Raw genomic sequence first — 349 nt, forward strand, 5'->3', positions numbered from 1 at the left:
ATATGTAGAAAGCTGAAACTGGATCCTTTCCTTACTCCTTATACAAAAATTAATTCAAGATGGATTAGAGACTTAAATGTTAGACCTGAAACCATAAAAATGCTTTTTATGGGGAATACCATTCAGGACATAGGCATGGACAAAGACTTCATGTCTAAAACACCAAAAGCAATGGCAACAAAAGTCAATATTGACAAGTGGGATCTAATTATACTAAAGAGCTTCTGCACAGCAAAGAAACTACCATCAGAGTAAACAGGCAACCTACAGAATGGGAGAAAATTTTTGCAATCTACTCATCTGACAAAAGGCTAATATCCAGAATCTACAAAGAACTCAAACAAATTTA

At 34.4% G+C, this 349-nt stretch overlaps 1 protein-coding gene across 1 annotated transcript in view; it reads left to right on the forward strand.

Moving 5' to 3' along the window:
• Nucleotides 1–349, forward strand: part of GLCCI1 (glucocorticoid induced 1) — a gene marked incomplete at its 5' end in the record, with an annotated part of 146,710 nt that overhangs the window by 74,464 nt on the left and 71,897 nt on the right. The window lies entirely within an intron of this gene.

Source organism: Mandrillus leucophaeus, unplaced genomic scaffold (assembly GCF_000951045.1).
Source record: "Mandrillus leucophaeus isolate KB7577 unplaced genomic scaffold, Mleu.le_1.0 Scaffold148, whole genome shotgun sequence".
Classification (NCBI taxonomy): Eukaryota; Metazoa; Chordata; class Mammalia; order Primates; family Cercopithecidae; genus Mandrillus; species Mandrillus leucophaeus.